This window comes from Gossypium hirsutum, chromosome A12 (assembly GCF_007990345.1).
Source record: "Gossypium hirsutum isolate 1008001.06 chromosome A12, Gossypium_hirsutum_v2.1, whole genome shotgun sequence".
Taxonomy (NCBI): domain Eukaryota; kingdom Viridiplantae; phylum Streptophyta; class Magnoliopsida; order Malvales; family Malvaceae; genus Gossypium; species Gossypium hirsutum.
In genome coordinates, this window is record NC_053435.1 from 16268536 (window position 1) to 16289918 (window position 21383).

General features: G+C 38.1%; 1 non-coding gene across 1 annotated transcript; it reads left to right on the forward strand.

The window, feature by feature from the left end:
• Positions 1-17762: 17762 nt before the first annotated feature.
• On the forward strand, positions 17763-17869 carry LOC121211948 (small nucleolar RNA R71). Its single transcript, XR_005907164.1, has one exon. It is a non-coding gene; the product is annotated as a small nucleolar RNA R71 (small nucleolar RNA).
• The last annotated feature ends 3514 nt before the right edge of the window (positions 17870-21383 follow it).

Consider the following 21383-nt stretch of genomic DNA (forward strand, 5'->3'; position numbering starts at 1 on the left):
ACTTTTATGGCTACAGGTTTAAACTTTCCACAATAGTTTGAATCCCTCAACGAGACAGATGGTCGATGCAGCGGTCGGTGGAACCTTAAATAATAAAACTCCTGAGGAGGCTTATGAGTTCATTGAAGAGATGTCACTGAATAATTATCAGTGGCAAGTCATGAGGATAAAGCCTAATAAAGCAGCCAGTGTTTTCAACCTCGATGCGGTCACTATGTTATCAAACTAGGTAGAGCTCTTAAATAAAAAGATTGATGGCTTATGTGTCTCTACGCAAGTACATCCGGTGATGTAGTGCAATACAAATGAAGGAGGAATAAATAATACAGCATGCCTAGCCTACGACCCTAGCACTACAAACGAACAAGTCAACTGTATGAGTAACAATTCTAGACCTTAGAATAACCCCTATAGTAACACTTACAATGTAGGTTGGAGGAACCATCCCAACTGCTCTTGGGGTGGTCAAGGCAATCAAAGACCACAACCCCCTCCAGGTTTTCAACCACCTTACCAGAAGGAAAAGAAGCCGAACCTCGATGAGATGTAAGCAAGTGTCAATTCAAGGGCTTGAAACTCAAATAGGATAGCTTGCTAAGTTTATTTCTAAACAACCACAAGGTAGCATGCCCAGTAACACAGAAACTAACCCAAGGAAGCAACTTCATGCCATTACTATGCACAATGATGAAAAGTTAGTTGAAGATGAACTGAAACCGAGGCAAGACAATAAGGTAGATAAAGGTAAGGTTGATGTAAGCAATGATAAATAGAAACTGGTAAGTAAAGAGTATAAACCTCGTGTGCATTATCCTAAGGCGACAAGGAAAGACCACATGGACGAAAAATTCGGTAAAGTCCTTAAACTGCTTAAAAAGTTACATATTAACTTACCATTTATTGAAGCTCTTTCACAGATGCCCAACTTGGTTAAATTTTTAAAGGAGCTTTTATCAAACAAACGGAAGTTAGATGAGTCATCACATGTGAAGTTAAATGCAGTCTGCTCAGCTATTCTACAAAACAAGCTACCCAACAAACTGAAAGATCCAGGGAGTTTTACAATTCCTTGTTTAATTGGTAGTTTGAATGTTAACAATGCTTTAGCTGATTTCGGGGCAAGTATTAATGTTATGCCTTATAAAATGTTTAAACAACTAAGACTAGGGAAACCCGAACAAACTAGGATGAGCTTTCAATTGGCTAATAAAACCATTAGAATTCCTAGGGGTATAATTGAAGATATGCTTGTTAAATTTGATAAATTTATATTCCCAGTCAATTTTGTTGTCTTAGACATGGATGAGGATAGTGACGTACCTTTAATTCTAGGTAGACCTATTTTAGCAACTGCTAGAACTATTATTGATGTTGGTACAGGAGAATTAACGCTTCGTATAGGTGATGACACGATTAAACTTCAAGCTCGTGACTCTATTAGACTATCTAGTGATTGAGATGATATTACGAGTTCTTTCCATGAGAACAACATGTTGGCTCAGACTACTGTGCAGGAAATCTCTAGGGATAAAGTGATGGAGCCACGAACAAATCTTGAGGGACGAATATTACAAATCGAGGAACTAGATAATAGTGAACAATAGTTAAGAAAAAATCGGGGATACACGATGAATCAAGGCAGTGCCATGACAAACCTAAAGATGAATCGGGTCAACTTAAAGTTGGAGACAAAGGACTGTTAGATAAAACAGACCCTCGTGTTGCCACTTCTGAACCCAATAGATTAACTCTTTTTTCGGTACTCAACGTTTTCCCATATGGTACAATCGAGGTAACTCATCCTAAATTCGACATTTGAAAAGTAAATAGTACTCATCTAAAACCTTATTTTGATAAGATTGATAGTAGGGATGAGGAGTTTCAACTCCTCAAACCACCATGACCGTGGAAATATGAGGTAAGTCGAGCTTAGACTATAACTAAGCGCTTCTTGGGAGGCAACTCGAGCACTAACACCACTAACCCGTTTATTTTATCTATTTTCTGTGTTTTTTTTACAGGTACAGTGAGTGACACGGCCTGGACACACGGGCCTGTCCTTGGCCTTGTGGAAACAGGGTTGAAATTTCCCAAAAATCGACATGTACATGGCCTGCGATAAATCCACACGGGTGTGCGACATGGCTGTGTGAAACCTGGAGCTTACTTTTTCGAATTTTAAACAAGTCAGAGAGTTACACGGGTAAGGCACACAGCTGTGCGTTTGAACACACGGGCATGTGGGATACCACACGGGCGTGGGAGAAGCGAACAATGTAGCACACGGCTGTGTAGACCACACGACCTGGACACACGGGCATGTCCTAGGTCGTGTGATGAATGGTCATTAAATTTTTGCAATGCACACGGGCAATACTCGAGCTACACGGGCGTGTGACACAACCGTGTGGCCCAACATGGGCCTCACACGATTGTGTCCCTTTTTAAAACCCCCAACCCTAACTTTATCTTTGTCTTCTTCCTCTCAAATATTTCCCCCTAAAGCCCTAGCCATGCAGCCCTCTCGCTGTCCGTCCCCTATTCCAGCCACCGTCACTGTCGGTCGATCCCCCTTCTCCCATTCCCTTCTCTTTCTTTCTCCTCCCTCCTTTCTCCTTTTCCACTCTCCTCTTTCTCCTTCTTGTTTTTTCCCCTTATGCACACAACCGATAGCCGTAACCCCCTTGCGCTGACCATTGCCTCGTTGGGTTCTTGTTTCATTCCAATTTTTCCTCTATTTTATTCCTTATTTATTTCTTATTTTCTTTACTCCTTATTTATTTCTAACTTACTCATTATATGGTTCTTAGTTGATTAGTTCTCCATATTTTATTCATCTTCATCATGATACTATTCTCTTCTATTTATAGTATGAATACGTTAGCCTTCATTCTCATTTTTAGTTAAAACCATATTGTTTATAATGATTTATTTCAGATTACTATTTTAAATTCTTTGCTTATGGGTCCATTTTTTTTGTCTTTTATTATTTGATTTTTTTAGTTGGGAACTATTTAGTTAATATTCATACTTTTTAGGGTTATACTGTTTTGGCATACCTGAAATTTTAATTAGATGCTCCCTTATTTATTGATATATTCTCTTCCTTTTTCAGGTTCATTATGACCAACACACGAGGTAAATTAAAAGTAGCCGTCCCCGCTTCGAAAAAACGGAAGGGTCCTGGCGCAACCTCCTCAAGCGCCTCGACCAAAGCATGTCACCCTTTGCTTCGATTTTCGTCAGGCCCACAGGACGACTTGTTTCAGCTTTTGCGCATGCGACCACTAGGTTTCAGCCGATGTATTGACTGGGCCGCATTAGAGCAGGTCAGACTAACTGATAAGGTTCGTGCTTTCATTACCATTGTCCCGTGGAATCGATTCTTTGTGATTATCGAGCCCACCTATTCAGAACTTACCTTGGAGTTTTGCACTACTTTCCATCTACAGCATGTGATGAATACCCATGACGAGGCCGGTACTATTACTTTCCAACTTGGTGGCTTAGTGCGATATATGAGCATCCCTTAGTTTGGCACAACTTTGGGCATCTACACCGATGAGTTTATAGGTGCCGATAACTTTCTCCAGCTCCACCGTCATATCTATTACTCACCTTCGTACTGTTGGACTGATCTCACAGCTAGTTAGATCCATTATGACGCGAGTCGTTTGAAGGCGCCATCTCTTTCTCCAGCTTTACGATACATCCACGCCTTATTAGCTCGCACATTGACTGGCAAGAGAGAGAGCACAGGAGTTGTAAGCACTATTGACGCATACTATCTTTGGAGCATGGCGACTGGTCATGTTTTTGATTTGGCATACTTCATAACGCTTACTTTTCGCCATCAGACAGACCGCCATAGGAGGGCTCCCATTTGTCTTGGTCTTTGCGTGACTCGTCTCGCTTGACACTTTGGCCTCTTTGACACTCCAGAGATGTCATAGACACTCACACTAGTAGGCCAGATGTCTCCTCAGGGAATTTCTAGTATGATCCATATGAGGATGATAGAGCGACGCTGTGGATTCAACCCCCCTTAGTACAAACTCCTTCACTCTGATGACCAGGATGAGCCAGAGGACGTTACAGATGATGTCCCTCCCCCTCACGAGAACCCACACCCACCGCCACCACCGAGTCATCGACCTCCTATTGCCACCGTGATCGATATATCCTAGCGGCTTACTTGCTTCGAGTAATAGTGTTTTGTGAGGTTCGATAGCATTGAAGCGACTCTGCAGCAGATCTGCCAACACTTCAACATCTCGCCTCCACCACCACCACCTCAAGATCCATCCACCGATAAGGACTTTTGAGTCCATTTATTTTTATTTTTATTTTTATCTTTTTCCCTTTTCTTTTATCTTCTCTTTTATTTTTAGTTTATCTTTATTTTACAAACTTGCCATTTATACTTTTAAATTATTTTTATCTTTATGGCTAGTATCGAGTAACCCTTTAATTCTCTTCACAGTTATGTTTATTTTCTTCATAGTAGCTCAGACTTATACACATCATTAGCCATATCTACAATTTTCGCTTCCATTATTCCAAGGATTCCATCCAAAAATTCAGGGCAGTTTCGCTTCTCTTCCTTTCTTATGATATTATACTTCTATTGTTATTATCTATCTTTTTACAGTGTGGGGAGGTTATTTTATTATCCCTGAATTTTTATCTCATTCTCAAGTAATGTTCTCATATTGCTATTAGAGTGAATTCTGATTGATTTATGATTTTTATTGATATGTTTTGAATTAATCATAGGGAATTGTGCATTGATTGTTTAAACTTTAAAGGCATTAGAGAATCAAGCATGATAAGTTGAATTTTGAGAATTAAAATAGCTAGGTTGTTTCCCTGAATTGAGGTATTATCTTGAAGTTTTGAATTTACAGGATTGACATCAAATACCGATAATTTTCGTGAGATTTTGAGCCTTTTAGAGCATATATCTTTCTTGCTCACTGATTTTATTAGTTATGAGTGTGTCAACATTGAATTGTTATTCTAGAACTTGCTTCAATTATGCATGTCAAGACCACACCTTTGATTTGATATACTGAGATGATAAAGGCACTTAGGTTTTAACCCACTTACCCTATAAAAAGACTACCCATATAGTTGACCCTCAGTGAACCCCTTTGAGCCTTAACCATTGTTTCTTGGTTTTCCCCTTAATGTTAACCCACATCTTAACCCTTTTTGATTCGTTAAGAATTTTTCCTTTTTTATTGACTTTCTTTTTATCGAGATTTGATTTGATTAGTTTCCTAACTATTTTCGTTCATTTCAGTTGCTGAATTATTCCTTACCATGTACTTTCCATTATTATTTTTATTCTTAAAAAAAAGAGTATATTTATATTCATTTTATAAAGAGTTTGGATAAGTTAAAGTTATTATACTGAGAAAAAACTCACTTCATTAGTTCTGAATGGTTTTAATTTTGGCACTTGTCTGTAATTTAATAATTAGCTTTATTTTTCTAAGTTTGGTAATTTATTTATTTAATCTCGATTCTAACCCTCTTTTTCAGCCTTTATCCACACCTTTAACCCAAGCCCTATTAGAACCCTGTTAAAGACCTTTTGATTTGTATATCATTTCATTTACAGTGGTGGAGATTTGATTTCATGCAAGCTTATGGTAATAACTTTTCATGTTTGACTATTGAGCGCTTAATTATTGAACCTTAAATACTTTGAGTGAATCTTTAGTGAGGATGTCAACCCTTGTCAATTTGGAATTAAAGGTAATTACTTAGATAAAGGGGGATACCTATGATTTTATGATTAAAATGCTCAACTTGGATTGTGTGAAACTTTAATGTTCTTTTAGTTAAACTCTCAATATATGATTACTTGTGGTGTACTTTGACACATTATTGATGAGAATTATAAGTGGAGAAGAATTCATTTTAATTCAGAGTTGAGGATTTTGCTTACGGACAAGTAAATGTTTAAGTGTAGGGATATTTGATAAACCATAATTTATACATATTTTTATCCCATGCTTGGCATATTTTTGGATGATTTATCACAAGATTTAGTGAATTTGATGCTCCTAATCCTTTAAATTCATGTTTTATACTTAGGTGAGCATAGGAAGGTGAGAAGAGCAAGAAACGGGTCAAAAACGGACAAAATGGGTTTATCTCAGTATCTCACACGGCCTAGGCACTTTCACACGGGTAAACCACACGCCTGTGTCGGACACACGAGTAGGCCACACGCCCGTGTGTCATGGCCAAGCCACACGCCCGTGTATCATGGCCGTGTCAACTAAAAACCAACTCAGAATTACACATAGATTGAGCACCATCACATGGGCATGCCACATGGCCGTGTCACTATTGAGCCCAAGTCTAATTCTACTCGAAAAAGGCTAATTTTGAGGGTTTTGAAGCATTCTAAAGTCTATATAAACACCTTAGAAAAGGATCAAAGGGGGGGACACAGAGTAGAAAAGAGAAAATACTCAAGGACAGCCATCAGAATCAGCTCGAAAGCAGGATCTACTTCGAGACTGAAGATCTCCATTCAATTTCCTTAGAAGTTCTTTGGGTTTTTTATGTTTTGTTGTTTTCCCAATTTTGAAATGTTTTCCATTATTATGAACAAAACTCCCTAAATACCTAAGAGAGATGAAACCTAAGACAAATCTTATTACTATTTGAATTATATGATAAATACTTGTTCTTATTCTTAATTGTGAGTTTTAATTCTTGTTTTAATATTTCAGGATATTAATTCAGATTTTGATGTGCTTATTCAGTGGAGCAAAAGTCCCTATTTAAGAGTAGATCCTCCATAATTAAGCGGAGTTGCATGCAATCCTAGAGATAGGACGACATAAATCTATCGAATTGGAGTCGAATCTAAAAAGGGAATCCATAAATCGAGTTAATGTGACAATAGGGGTTTTAATTAGAAAGAGATTTCAATTAATCAACCTAGAGTTAGTTGTTCTTAGTCTCGAGAGAGATATTAACATAAATCAAGTATTTCTAAGGATTAAGTCAAGCGAATAAATCGTCTAATTCAGAAGTGATAAGTGAAGTCTAAGTGGATTCTTCCTTGGGTATTGTCTTCTCCATCGGTTTTCTAAACAGTATTTTTCAACTTTTACCTCTGTCGTAATCTTATTTAATTAGATAATTAGTCTTAGTTAAAACATTCCTTTAATTGTTAGGCTAGATAATAAAAAGACAGTAATTACTAGTACTTTTAGTCCTTGTGGATACGATATTTATGGTCTCACCATAGCTATACTACCGTTCGATAGGTGCGCTTGCCTTAGTCGAATTTTTAGTTAGTTTAGTGACCATCAGGCTTCATACCCTTTTCTTATATACTTTTGAGCCCTCATTGAGGTAATCACAACTGGTGGTGTATTCAACTCACTTGAATTGAATCAGAGAATTTTGCCATTTGAACATTTCAATTTAATATACTTGCTATCACAATTTACTATCACATCATGAATGGCCAACCAATCCATGCCAAGTGTTAAATCAAATTCATCGAAAGGAAAAAGCATAAGGTTAGCCATAAAACAATGACCTTGAATAGTCAAAAGACAATTCTTACAAACTTTATCTACTAACACAAACTTATCTAGAGGGTTCGACACCTTGATTACAAATTCTGTGGGTTCCACAGACATATCCATGCAAGACACCAATTTCATGCAAATGTATGAATGGGTTGATCCCGAATTAATCAAAGCAATAACTTGAGTATCATAGATAGAAAATATACCCATAATGACATCATGAGCTGAGGCCTCTTCTCTAGCGCATATGGCAAAGTTTCTTGCTAGAGCTCGAGCCTCTGATTTTGCAGTAGTATCCTTGGCAACAATTCGACTACCACTTGCACTTCCCGGATGTCTCAGAGGTCTAACTCAAGAAATAGTAGCATTAGGCTTCGGGGCTAATTCCACCTCTTTATTGGCTCGTTCCGGGCAATCTCTAAAGAAGTGGTTAAGAGAACCGCGTCTGTAGCATGCTCCGCTCTTCATTCGGCCCTCTCCGAAATGAAATTTGTTGCAACCTTTACATCTTGGCTTTTGATCATCTATGCTTCCCACACTAGTTACCATAGGGGAAGAAGACTTTGGGTTAAAACGTTTGGAGCTTCTTGCTCTACTCGAATATCCCACCGATGAAGTAGAACGTTCCTGGTGACTCCTCGATTTCTTTATGGGAAACGAGTGCGTCTTACTACTGGATCACTTACTTGAAACTCGAGCTTCTCTCATCACTTATTTTCTTTCATTATTAAGCTCTTCGGCCTTCTTGGCTCGATCAACTAGTGCAGCAAATTCTCCTATCTCGAGAATCCCAATTAGCAACTTAATTTCCTCATTCAGACCTTCCTCGAAGCACTTACACATTTCTGCCTCCGTTTGGACCCACTTACTTGCATACTGACTTAGTCTCACGAACTCTCTTTCGTATTCTGACACGATTCTATTTCCTTGTTTGAGTTCCAGTAACTCTTTCCATTTCTGATCTAGAAACCTTTGACTAATACACTTCTTCCTAAATTTCGCTTGGAAAAATTCCCATGTGATACTCTCTCTTTGTGCCACCGAGGATATAGTCTTCCACCAGTGGTATGCAGTATCCTTCAATAGCAACACTGTGCATTTCAAGCTTTCCTCAGGAGTACATAAAAGTTTGTCGAGAACCCACATGGTATTCTCAAGCCAAAACTCAGCATATTCTGGATCATCATCAATTCTGGCCCTAAACTCTTCGGTACTATTTTTCCTAAGTTTATCCACTAGGGCCTTACCAATTTTCACGGGTGCTATGCCTTGTGGCACTTCTTCTTCAGGTCGAGCAAGGGGCGGAGGAGGTCATGGTATATTGGGGTGGTTTCTTAGGTAATCCCCAAACTACTCATCCATCATCTCGAAAAAGGCAGCCTTCGCCTCTTCCCAGCCCTCAGACATAGGCCTTCTACTACTAAAAGTAGCTCGCTGTACGAAAGCTGGAGCATGGCTCTCAGATCACTCGGACTCATCTTAGGCTTGAATGGAAGACATTTACTATATCCAAATACGATTATAAGGGTTAGGAGATGTCACACTATCATAACTTGTATAATGGCATGCATAGCTAGACTCGATACATGCTACGTTAGTCTGAGAATCGACTAAACCATAGCTCTAATACCACTAAATGTAACACCCCTTACCCGTACCCAAGACCGGGATAAGGTACAGGGCATTACCAAAAAAATATGGGCTATAAAATTTCATTTCAATTTAAAATCGATCAAATAGAATCGTATTGTCCCAATTATGGACCTACAAGGTCCAAAACATGCATTAAAAGTGATCCGTGACTAAATCGAGAACTTTAGAAAACTTTAGGGAATTTTTAGGTTTAAACCTCACACACCCATCTGGAGGCAATGCACATACGACTGAGCAACACACCCAAAAGGCAGGCCGTGTGTCACACACGGCTTAGACACATGCCTTTGTGTCTACCCATGTGTTCCTTTTTTGAGGCTAATTTCCAAGCCAATGGTCACCCTCAACTTCCATACACATTTATAAACTTCAATGGTACTTAGCATGGTCTAAATATGTCCATAACCTACCTTGGCATAGTTGAATGCATGTTAACCTCATCTCATTAGTTTAGCACATCCTAGGTTATCCCTTTTGTATTAAGGATTACCACTTCAATAATCACATTTTATACTTGGCTTATTTCATAACTCATTGCAAATTATGACCTAACCATCTCCAAGTGATTTGGCCAACATTTCACATGTCCATTCATGATATACCACATTTAACCATCACATGAAACATTTAAGCATAACATGCACAATTTGTAGGTTTACAACCTACATTAAAATGAGCCATATCCCATGGCCATATACAAAATGAATAAGTATATCATTCAAGCCCTTACATTGGCTAGCCAAAAGACACATATAACAAAATGACCAAGAATCCTATACATGCCATTATAGCAAAATAAAAGTTTCTATATACCAAAGCAAGACAAGTTGATAATGTGATCGATGCTCTAACTGTCTTCCAATCTTCACGAGTCTGCGAGCTCTGTGAGATAAGGGAAAAGAGAGGGAGTAAGCATTTACATTCTTAGTAAGTCTGGATAACAGGAAGGTAAACTTACCGGTTATTTAGCATACATCCATAAAAGATATTCATGCCAAACATGCATAGTATAGTTTCTCTAACACATACGCTCAACCATCGAGTTAGTCTTATGCAAGTACATTATAGCATTAATCTTTGATGAGCTCTTCAATTTAAGCATTTCTATTCTCATTTTAAACCCGTTAAATTTCTGGGGATCTCGATGGATATCTCATTTACCGTCACATCATGCAAGTGATCATTTTAAATACACACTCCCGTGAACCTTGCTCTTACGGTGGGATTACCAGTCCAATCTAAATCCCCCGTAATATAAATGATCGCGTGATTTTGTGTGATAAGTTTTATATATTTATAATTAATCATTCTTGAAACTAACTATTATCGCGTTGTAGGCAAGTGTACCTATCAAACAGTAGTATAGTTTTAGCAAGACAGGATTGTCGAACCCAAAGGAACCAAAAGTACTAGTAATGACTGTCTTTTTATTATATAGCCTAAAAATAAGGTGGTTTTGTTTTAAGTAACTAATTAACTAATCTAAGAATTCATAGAGAATGGAATTGGGGGATTACTTTTGGAAAATGATTGAATTAATACAATACCTAAGGAAAAATCCACTTAGACTGTACTTGTTATTTTGGCTCCGAATCGGACGATTTATTCATTTAACTTGTTCCGTAGAGATCCCTAAGTTATGTTATTATCCTTATTCAAGACTAATAACATCTATTCCCTAGATTGAATAATTGAGACTTTTCACTAATTAACACTCTAGGGTTGCATTAACTTGATCTATGGATCCCCCTATTAGGTTTCACCCTAATCCGGCAAAATCTTGTCACCCTATCTCTAGGCGTGCAATCAACTCTGCTTAATTATGACAAATGTACTCTTAGACAGGGTCTATTCCTCCTCTGAATAAGAGCTTATCTTGAATCAGTATCCTGGGATATTAAAACAAGAATTAAGAACACATAATTAAGAACAAGTTAAATATTTATCATACAATTCAGAAAATAATAACAAGATTCGTCTTAGGTTTCATTCCCCTTAGGTATTTAGGAGATTTAGTTCATAACTAAAAAGGAAAACATCTCAGAAGAATAACGAATACAAAATATAAAGAAAACCCAAAACTCCTGAAGGGAAGTTGAGGGGAGATCTTCAGTCTTGATGATGAAACCGGCGTCTGAGATGGATCAATCGGCTTTCTTCAAGTAATTCCTTCCTTCCTCCCTGTGTGTCCCCTTACTTTCCTCCTCTAGGGTGTATTTATAGGCTTTAGAATGCCTAGAAGCCCTCAAAATTAGCCTTTTCCGAATTGGACTCAACTTGGGCTCGGCAAGGACACACCCGTGTGACACGCTCGTGTGAGTCGTGCTTCGAATCTGCCAAATTGACACAGCCGTGTGGTCTGCCCGTGTAAGGAGGTCCAAGCCGTGTTGAATTCGTACTTTGGCCCATTTTTCTCTGTTTTTGGCCCGTTTCTCATTCCTTTCACTCTCCTATGCTCTCCTAAGTATAAAACATGAAATTAAAGCATTAGGAGCATCGAATTCACCAATTCTAATGGGAAATCATCCATAAAATGCGTTAAACATGGGGTAAAAATATGTATAAATTACGGTTTATCAAATACCCCAACTCTTAAGAATTTGCTTGTCCTCAAGCAAAATTCTCAACTCATAATCAAAATAAATTCTTCTCAATTTATAATTTCTATCGATAATATCTCAAAATAATCCATAGGTAATCATACATTGAGAATTCAACTAAAAGGACATCACAGTTTCAATCATTCCAAGTTGAGCATTTTATTCTGCAAACATAGGTGTCTCCCTTCGTCTAAGTAATTACCTTGGATTCAAAATGTCACAAAGTTTCACATCCTCACTAAAGATTCACTCACATCACTCGAGGTGTTTAAGGATAATAAATGAAGCACTCAATAGTCAATAATAAAAAGTCATTACCATAGGCTTGCATGAAAATCAAATCTCTACCACTATAAATTGAGATAATACATATATCAAAAGGTCTTTAGAGGGTTGTAACGTGGCTTTGGTTAGAGGGTGTGGTCACAGGCTAAAAGAAATGGTTAGAATCGAAATTGAACTGAAAAATCACTTAACTAGAAAAAGATTTAATCATCACTTGCGTACAATAGAGCTTCTTCTAAGAATATGGAATTTAAATACTTAAGCTCAAAAACAAAAAATTACTACTAATGAGTATACACAGTTTTTTTTAAGAACAAGTTAAATACTTAGCTAAGCAACTATTTCAATTCCAATCTCGATAAAAAATGGAGATCAAATTAATTTAGGGGATTTCAACAATAAGGGGTTAAGGGTTAATATTAAGGGTAATACAAGAAATGATTGTTAGCTCAACGGGGTTCACTAAGGGTTGATCGTGGAGGTAGGCTTTTCATGGCATGAGTGGGTTAATCCTAAGTGCCTTTCTCATTTTGACATATCAAATCAAATAGTGTGGTCTTGACATGCATAATCAAGCAAGTTCTAGAATAACAATTCAATATTGACGCACTCAAAGCAATAATAAAAGTGAGCACGAAAGAATTAATAAATGCTCAAAAGGCTCAAAAATCTCACAAAAATTATGGCTTTTTGATGTTCAAAACTTGTGAATTCCAACTCAAAGTAATACCTAAAGTTTGGGGAAACAACTTAAAATTTTAAATTCTTAAAAATCAACTTATCATTCTTGATTCTCTAATGTCTTAAGGTTTAAACAATAAATGCATAAATGCCTATGTTTTAATTCAAGATATATCAATCAAAATCACAAATCAATCAAAATTTATCCTAAATACGATGTGAGAGCTTTTCAAGAGAACAAGGCAGTGATTTAGGGATTTTTCTGATAATGAAATAAATACCCCCCCACACTTAGGATGTACGTTGCCCTCAATGTACAAAGATAGATAGGAAAAGATAAATTTGTAATCATAAGATAGGGAGAGAAGTGAACTTCCTGTATGATGAATTCCTTGAACTGGAGTTTGAGAGAGTAATCGATGCGAGAGTGGAGGAGGATACTCCGGCGGTGGTAGAGGTTCATTAGTCCATAAGTCCTGCGCCAAAAGAATATTATATCTAGTGGTAGCTATGGTCGTGGCCGATCAGGACATGGCAGTCGTGGAGAACCTTTCCCGGTGGATTTTTTTTAGTTCCTATGCGATGATGAGCTTAGGAGCTCTATATAACTGTTACAAAGTCAGGAACTTTTTAGGGGATATTAGTAAGAATAATTACTCCTATGAAATAACCGAAATTGATAATAAAATAAAATTCTAAAATCTTAATAAAAATAAAAAACATAAAATAATAAATAAATATTTTTAAACATCTTCATCGCTGGATGGTTCACGAGGTAGGACTAGCGATGAGATGCGGAGGTGCTGACAAATCTGCTGTAGAGTAGCATCAATGTTCTCAAATCGTTGAAAACACTGCTGCTCGACTTGAGTGAGGCGCTCAGAGATGTCAACATATGAAGCCGCTGCATGAATTGGACGAGAGGGTGGTGGTGGCTGAGTCGGTGGGTTCTCGTGCTGGGGAGGGACATCATCAGGAATGTCATCGTAGGCCTCCTCCTCGGTAGATTGGGTGAGACGATATTGAGGAGGGTAGGTCCCTCGGCGCTTTTCGATCATCCTCATGCTAAGCATGCTTGAGATGCCTTGTGGAGACATCTGGCCAATAAGGGTTAAGGATGATTCTTGGGCTACAGTGCTGAGGAGCTCGAAGTGTCGAGCCAACCGAGTAACATAGGGGCCAATGGAGATGACCCCCTTCCTATGCCACTCTGTCTGGTGCTGAATCACGAGGGCGATAAAATAGGCAAGGTCGATGATGTGCCCGTACGACGTACACCATAAAAAGTAGACATCGTGAGTGTTGACGATGCCAGTTCTCTCTCGCCGTCCTGTAATCATGTGAGCCAAAATGGCATGTAGGTACCTCAAAGATGGAGGGAGAGCCGATGCCTTGGAATGGCTAAGATTGTAGGTGGCCCCACCTGGTACTAGTGCGTCCCAGCATCATAAAGGAGAACAATGGATGTGGTGGTTGAGAGCATGTAAGTCATTCTCCTCCTTGAATTCCTTCGTATATAAACCTAGTGAAGTACCAAATTTTGGTACGCTGAGCTGGCGGATTAATCTGCCTAGGCGAAATTGCACCATGCCGGGATCATCGTAGTTCGTCATCACGGTCTGAAGATGAAATGTGGAGCATAATTCTATCGTAAGCTCAAGATACATCGGCTCGATGATCCCAAAGAAAAGCTCCCAAGGGTCAGTGGTTAGGAGGGCCCGAATCGCATCAGCCAACTGAACTTGTTCTATTGAAGCCCAGTCGATGCACCGGCCCGCAATTAAAGGTCGAGCTCAGAGTATTTGGAATAGATCTTCTTGGGGCCTGATGGGGATTCTCAGGAAAGGTTGACGAACTTTTGCGGTAGGACCCGAGGAAGATGACGCTCCCTTCCTTTTCTTTGAAGCAGGGACAGCGGCCTTTTTACCATGTGAGGATTACATGGTACCTACAATTATAAAGGAGGATAATAGTAGGTAAACGAATTTGAAAAGCCATGAATTTGAACTAAGAATTTCAGCCAAAATTACTAATAGGAACCAATCTCAACCAATATAATAATTTTGATAGCATAATTTCGTGACATTGGCATTGTAAGGGCATGAGAATGGGCATCGAATTTCATGGAAATATAAAGAACATAAATTTGGCACATGGCATGAGTTGTAATGGTAAATAACAAAAAGCAATTGAAAACTATGAATATTGATTTAGAATAGGTGAATAAGGCATGAGAGTTTCATAAAAATATGTCATGGGGAATGAATGATAACTAATCTTAAAAGAAATGAAACTTGAATGATAGCATAGTGTGAGATACATGAAGATTATAGCATTAAAAATGCTTGGAGTTAAAGGTAAAAGAGTGAACAAACGCTAAAAAATGGAAGAATAAGCGTCAGGAATTAAGTTAGAAGCGGCGCACGGGAGTGGTGGGGAGGGCGTGTGGACTTCCAGCGGCTAGGGTTAGGGTTTTTTGGGTGAAGAAGACAATGAATAATGTAGCTTATTTATAGATTTTAGGGTACACGGCCAGGTAACACGCCCGTGTTCCCTAATTTTAGCCTGTGTGATTCATGAATTTTGAGTTTGGGCGCGTCTCACATTTAGTACACGCCCGTGTTCCTTAGGCATGTGGGTGCACACAGTCGTGTCACACGACCGTGTCTGGCGTTGTTCACTTCTCCCACGCCCGTGTATGTAGACCCACACTCGTGTCAATCTAATAGGTTTGACCACAGGTGCTAGGCACGAGTTTGTCGCACGCCCGTGTTGTTTTAGCAGGTTCACCCACGGTCCTTCCCTATGGGCGTGTCGCACGCCCGTGTTGTTTTGGCAGGTTCGACCACGGCCATGTCACATGGCCGTGGCATTTTATCGCAACCCGTGTTTTGGAAAATCGTTGCCCTGTTTTCACACGGCCCTAAGCACGCTTGTGTGCTAGGCCGTGTCTCTGTGGAAAACCTGTAATCAAGAGCTCCGTTAAAGAAGTTAATACAGTCCTCCCGAGAAGCGCTTATTTATAGTCTAAGCTTAACTTACCTCTCCATTTAATGATCATGGTGGTTTGAGGAGTTGTACTCCTCATTCCTGCTATCATTCTCATCAAAATAAGGTTTTAGACAGGTTTTGTTTACCTTAAAAGTGCCGAACTTGGGATGACTCACCTCGACTGTACCGAATTGGAAAATGCTAAGTACCGTAAGAGGGATTTCTTCATTCGGTGTGGTAGTGACAATGTGAGAATCCGTGGCATCTAATAAGACTTTATCTCCAACCTTAAGTTGATGTGGGAAGGTGTTGAGCTCATTCTGGCGTAGTTTTGGTTTATCGTATGTTCTTGGTTTATGCATCCACCATTCATCTAGCTCCTCGATTTGTAGCCTTCGATCTCCATGAACAGGTCCTCGGCTACTGCTTGAGAATGACTCATGTGCTTCCTTCAGCTCAATTCCTGCAAAGTAGGTTGTACCATATTGTCAGTTTTAGTAGAATGGGTTAAACGATCACCTTCAATTTCTGATGTGTTGCCAGAATTGCGAGCTTGAAGGGTGATTGTTTCGTCTCCCACACGGAGTGTGAGTTCACCTAAGATCAAAGAAGTGTTGCTATCTTCCTCTATGTCTAAAACAATGAAGTCAACGGGAAATATAAATTTATCGATTTTAACTAGCACATCTTCAATAATACCCCTAGGAAATCTTATAGTTATATCTGCCAATTGAATCTTCATCCTAGTCTGTTTGGGTTTCCTGAGACCTAATTGTTTGAACATTTTTTAGGGCATGACATTAATACTAGCCCCTAAATCAGCTAATGCATTATTAACATCTAAACTACCAATTAAGAAAGGAATCGTAAAACTCCCTAGATCTTTTAGTTTGTTGGGTAGTTTATTTTGGAGAATAGCTGAGTAAACTGCGTTTAGCTCCACATGCGATGCCTCGTCTAACTTCCATTTATTTGCTAAAAGCTCCTTTAAAAATTTCATTGTGTTTGGCATCTGCGATAGAGCTTCAATAAATATTAAGTTAATATGTAATTTTTTCAAGAGTTCAAGGAATTTACCAAATTGTTCATCTGAGCAGTCTTTCCTTGTCACGTTGGGGTATGGCACATGAGGTTTATATTTGACATTCACTAATTTTTTTTATTATGACCTACCTCACCTTCACCTCTGCTTACCATAGTTTCTTGTTTCGGTCCTGGCTCAGGCTCAACGACTCCTTCTTCATCTTGAATATTAATTGTGTTGACCTATTCCCTTGGGTTGGGTTCGGTATTACTTGGCAAGCTACCTTGTGGTTGTTCAGAGATTAGTTTGGACAGCTGGCCTATCTGAGTTTCAAGCCCTTGGATCGATGCTTGTTGATTCTTAAGTGCTGTCTTGGTATTCTAAAAATAAGTTTCTGACACCGATATAAACTTTGAGAGCATCTCTTCAAGGTTCGGCTTCTTTTCCTGTTGGTAGGGTGGTTGTTGGTAGCCTGGAGGTGGTCTCTGATTTCCTTGACCTCCCCATGAGAAATTTGGGTGGTTCCTCCAACCTGCATTGTAAGTGTTACTATATGGATTATTTTGAGATCGAGGATTATTACCCATGTAATTTAACTGCTCATTATCCATGTTGTGGCCATAAGGTTGGTATTCCGAATTGCTTGATACACCTCCACTTGCTTCGTACTGCATTACTGGGTGAACCTGTGAAGAACTAAGAAAACCATCAATCTTTTTATTTAGATGTTCTACCTAGTTTGATAGTATAGTAACCGAATCGACGTTATAAACGCTTGCTGTTTTATTTGGCTTAGTCCTCATGACTTGCCACTGATAATTATTCAGTGACATCTCCTCTATAAACTCATAAGCATCTTCAGGTGTTTTATTATTGATGGTTCTGCCAGCAGCTGCGTCAACCATTTGTCGAGTCGAAGGATTCAGGCCATTATGGAATGTTTGAACCTGAAACCAAAGCGGTAACCTATGGTGAGGGCACCTTCTCAGTAAGTCCTTGTATCTTTCCCATGCATCGTAAAGAGTTTCTAAGTCTATCTGCACAAATGAAGAGATATCATTACGTAATTTAGCCGTTTTAGCCGGCAGAAAATATTTTAGTAAAAAATTTTCGGTCATTTGTTCCCAAGTAGTAATTGACCCTCGTGGTAACAAGTTCAACCACTGTTTAGCTTTGTTCCTCAACGAAAAAGGGAATAACCGAAGACGAATGGCATCATCAGAAACACCATTAATTTTAAATGTATCGCATAGTTCCAAAAAGTTTGCTAAATGAGCGTTGGGATCCTCATCCTGCAAACCATTAAACTGAACAAATTACTGTATCATTTGAATAGTGTTAGGTTTTAGTTCAAAAGTATTTGCAGCTATAGCAGGTCTAACTATGCTCGATTCAGTTCCTGTTAAAGAAGGTTTAGCATAATCATACATAGTGTGTGGATAGTGCATAGAGCAGGATTTTGATTAACCACAATTACAGGAGGTACCTGATTACCTTGGTTTTCAGCCATCTCTTCGGTTGGGGGTTGAGTATCATCCTCTTACTCGTTCTCTATGTATCTTAAGCTTCACCTTATTTCTCTTTGGTTTCTACGAACTGTGCGATCGATTTCTTCGTCAAAGAGTAGTGGTCCTGACGGGTTTCTTCTAGTCATAAACTATAAAAACCTGCCAAGAGAAAGAAAAAGTAAATTAATAAATAATAATAATAAATTAAATTAAATTAAATTAAATTGCAAGAAAAATAAATGGCTAAAGTAATAAAATTTGAGTGTTCCTAATATTTTAGTTCCCCAGTAACGGCGCCAAAAACTTGATCGCGTGATTTTGTGTGATAAGTTTTATATATTTATAATTAATCGTTCTTGAAACTAACTATTATCGCGATGTAGGCAAGTGTACCTATCGAACAATAGTATAGTTTTAGCAAGACCGGATTGTCGAACCCAAAGGAACTAAAAGTACTAGTAATGACTGTCTTTTTATTATATAGCCTAAAAATAAGGTGGTTTTGTTTTAACTAACTAATTAACTAATCTAAGAATTCACAGAGAATGGAATTGGGGGATTACTTTTAGAAAATGATTGAATTAAGACAATACCAAAGGAAAAATCCACCTAGACTGTACTTGTTACTCTGGCTCCGAATCAGACTATTTATTCATTTAACTTGTTCCGTAGAGATCCCTAAGTTATGTTATTATCCCTATTCAAGACTAATAACGTCTAATCTCTAGATTGAATAATTGAGATTTTTCTCTAATTAACACTCTAGGGTTGCATTAACTCGATCTATGGATCCCCCTATTAGGTTTCACCCTAATCCGGCAAAATCTTGTCACCTTATCTCTAGGCGCGCAATCAACTCTGCTTAATTATGAAAAATGTACTCTTAGACAGGGTCTATTCCTCCCCTGAATAAGAGCTTATCTTGAATCAGTATCCTGGGATATCAAAACAAGATTAAGAACACATAATTAAGAACAAGTTAAATATTTATCATACAATTCAGAAAATAATAACAAGATTCGTCCTAGGTTTCATTCCCCTTAGGTATTTAGGAGATTTAGTTCATAACTAAAAAGGAAAACATCTTAGAAGAATAACGAATACAAAACATAAAGAAAACCCAAAACTTCTGAAAGGAAGTTGAGGGGAGATCTTCAGTCTTGATGATGAAACTGACTTCTGAGATGGATCAATCGGCTTTCTTCAAGTAATTCCTTCCTTCCTTCCTGTGTGTCCCCTTACTTTCCTCCTCTAGGGTGTATTTATAGGCTTTAGAATGCCTAGAAGCCCTCAAAATTGACCTTTTTCGAATTGGACTCAACTTGGGCTCGGCAAGGACATGCCTGTGTGATACGCTGGTGTGAGTCATGCTTCGAATCTGCCAACTAACCGTGTGAGGAGGTCCAGGCCGTGTTGAATTCGTACTTTGGCCCATTTTTCTCTATTTTTGGCCCGTTTCTCGTTACTTTCGTTCTCCAATGCTCTCCTAAGTATAAAACATGAAATTAAAGCATTAGGAGCATCGAATTCACCAATTCTAATGGGAAATCATCCATAAATTGCATTAAACATGGGGTAAAAATATGTATAAATTACGGTTTATCAATAAACTCACAGAGCAAATGTCGGGATTACCAGTCTAGGCTAAATCCCTTACAATGACATATACTCCTATAGTTCAGATTTGAATTACTAGTCCAGGCTAAATTCAAATCCTAAACGGGTTAACCTTCTGGGCTAAATCCATTTCAGTACACATATTCTTCGGGAGGCTAGATCACTATAGGATCACCCGTCCGGGCTAGGTCATTTCTACCATTAATTCATTTTCGAGAAATCCATCAGATATCCTTTTTATTCAACCAGGACATTTCATTATAACATCAATTTTTCATGAATTATCGTATATTGCATAGCAATATTATAACTTATACATGAACGTACATCTTTAATGTATTTAAAATATTTTACATTCGAGTTTCACGAACTTACATGGTAATTGCTTCGGGCTAATATTTCGGTTATTCCGAAACCTTTCATTCTCCACGGTCGACCTCAGGAATTGGTTCCTCGGGATCTATATCAGTAAAAATAAATTATTTACACCTCACATTGTTCAATTTAGGCCTAAATTTCACCCCCGGGCAAAAGACCATTTTGCCCCTAACCTTTCACTCTTTTACAATTTAGTCCCTATGCTCGTATAATGAAATGCATGAAATTTCTAGGTTATCCAAGCCTAGAAAAATATTTTTCTTGCTTATAGCATCCCACATTTTCTTTCATTTCACATTTTTCTACCCATTTTCACAACTTTTACAAAATGGTCCCTTAAGCCATTTACATGAAAAACTCTTTAGTAAAAGTTGTTTACCATTCTATAAACTCTCATATTCCTCCACAAATCATCAAAACACAAGCATCTCATGCATGGGTAAATTTCTAAACATGAGCCCTGCCTTGAAATATGGGTAGAAATAGAGATAGCTTGTTACGAGGATCTCAAAAATACGAAGAACGTTAAAAAAAGGGGCTAGGGAGCAGTTACTATAGAACTTGAAATTGTTGAAAACCCTAGCTATGGAGACCTTTCAATTTTGGTAGCATGAAGAAGAAAAATGGCTTATTTTTTCTTTCATTTTCCCTTTTTATTTAGTTTATTACCAAATGACCAAAATGCCCTTCCTTAATAACCTTTCAAAATTTTCCATGCTTGCCTATTTTTGTCCAAAAACTTAGAAATTAGGCAAATTACTCTTTAAGATCTTCTAATTAATAATTCAAAGCAATTTCATACAAATTTCTTCTAGAACCAAAATTTTACAACTTATTCAATTTGGTCCCTAATTATCAATTGGGCACCTTATACTTAGAACTTCTTCATGAAAATTTAACACATGCTTATTTTCATATCCTAGACCTCATAATAATCATAAAAAAATATTTTAATGTTGGATTTGTGGTCCCGAAACCACTATTCTAACTAGGCCCAATTTTGGGATGTTACATTGATAGTTGATGTTTGTATGTAATTGTGGTGCCTTTGAATCGCATATTGGTTAGGTGATTTAGGTTG